Genomic DNA, 2158 nt, shown 5'->3' with positions numbered 1-2158 from the left:
GCATGTTTAATCGTTTTTTACATATGTTTGGTGATAAAACTTATTGGGGCCTAGTTTTTTCCACATGGCTGGCTTGAATTTTGCCTAGAAACAGTTCCCTGAGGCTTCCCACTGTTGTAATATGAGTGGGAGGGGCCTATTTTGGCATTTTTTTGCACAGCAAAAATTACAGACACAAACATCCAGCTTCTTCCTGCATGATCCAGGTCTTCTCTGAAGGGCTTCAAAAGTCGTATTGAGGGAGGTAAAAAGCCACAGTAGAGCTGTGGCAGTTGTTGTGACTGTTTAAAAAACGTTTTTGTCATTTGTTATTCCATTTTTGGTATTAAGGGGTTAATCATCCATTTGCAAGTGGGTGCAATGCTGTGCTAACTTATTACATACACTGTAAAAATTGCGTTAGTGTAACTGCATTTTTTCACTGTTATTTCACAATTTGGGAAAATTTGTATTTCTTAAAGGCGCAGTAACGTTTTTTATATTGCTTGTAAACTTGTTTTAAAGTGTTTTCCAAGCTTGCTAGTCTCATTGCTAGTCTGTTTAAACATGTCTGACACAGAGGAACCTACTTGTTCATTATGTTTGAAAGCCATGGTGGAGCCCCATAGGAGAATGTGTACTAAATGTATTGATTTCACCTTAAACAGTAAAGATCAGTCTTTATCTGTAAAATAATTATCACCAGAGGGTTCTGTCGAGGGGGAAGTTATGCCGACTAACTCTCCCCACGTGTCAGACCCTCCGCCTCCCGCTCAGGGGACGCACCCTAATATGGCGCCAATTACATCAGGGACGCCCATAGCGATTACCTTGCAGGACATGGCTGCAATCATGAATAATACCCTGTCAGAGGTATTATCTAGATTGCCTGAATTAAGAGGCAAGCGCGATAGCTCTGGGGTTAGGAGAGATACAGAGCACGCAAATGCTGTTAGAGCCATGTCTGATACTGCGTCACAGTATGCAGCACATGAGGACGGAGAGCTTCAGTCTGTGGGTGACATCTCCGACTCAGGGAAACCTGATTCAGAGATTTCTCATTTTAAATTTAAGTTTGAGAACCTCCGTGTATTGCTTGGGGAGGTATTAGCTGCTCTGAATGACTGTAACACAGTTGCAATTCCAGAGAAATTGTGTAGGCTGGATAGATACTATGCGGTGCCGGTGTGTACTGACGTTTTTCCTATACCTAAAAGGCTTACAGAAATTATTAGCAAGGAGTGGGATAGACCCGGTGTGCCCTTTTCCCCACCTCCTATATTTAGAAAAATGGAGGAAGGAGTTTCTACTTTAGCAAAGCGTACCACTATCCCGGTTGAGGACAGTTGTGCTTTTTCAGATCCAATGGATAAAAAATTGGAGGGTTACCTTAAGAAAATGTTTATTCAACAAGGTTTTATTTTACAGCCCCTTGCATGCATTGCGCCTGTCACTGCTGCGGCGGCATTCTGGTTTGAGGCCCTGGAAGAGGCCATCCAGACAGCTCCATTGAATGAAATTATTGACAAGCTTAGAACGCTTAAGCTAGCTAACTCATTTGTTTCTGATGCCATTGTTCATTTGACTAAACTAACGGCTAAGAATTCCGGATTCGCCATCCAGGCGCTTAGGGCGCTATGGCTTAAATCCTGGTCAGCTGATGTGACTTCAAAGTCTAAATTACTCAACATTCCTTTCAAGGGGCAGACCTTATTCGGGCCTGGCTTGAAGGAAATTATTGCTGACATTACTGGAGGGAAGGGTCATACCCTTCCTCAGGACAGGGCCAAATCAAAGGCCAAACAGTCTAATTTTCATGCCTTTCGAAATTTCAAAGCAGGAGCAGCATCAACTTCCTCCGCTTCAAAACAAGAGGGAACTATTGCTCATTCCAGACAGGCCTGGAAACCTAACCAGTCCTGGAACAAGGGCAAGCAGGCCAGAAAGCCTGCTGCTGCCCCCAAGACAGCATGAAGGAACAGCCCCCTATCTGGAAACGGATCTAGTGGGGGGCAGACTTTCTCTCTTCACCCAGGCGTGGGCAAGAGATGTTCAGGATCCCTGGGCGTCGGAGATCATATCTCAGGGATATCTTCTGGACTTCAAAGCTTCTCCTCCACAAGGGAGATTTCATCTTTCAAGGTTATCAGCAAACCAGATAAAGAAAGAGGCATTCCTA

This window comes from Bombina bombina, chromosome 4 (genome assembly GCF_027579735.1).
Source record: "Bombina bombina isolate aBomBom1 chromosome 4, aBomBom1.pri, whole genome shotgun sequence".
In the NCBI taxonomy this organism is placed as follows: domain Eukaryota; kingdom Metazoa; phylum Chordata; class Amphibia; order Anura; family Bombinatoridae; genus Bombina; species Bombina bombina.
The sequence above is the reverse complement of the archived record's forward strand: the minus strand, read 5'-3'. Positions refer to the sequence as shown.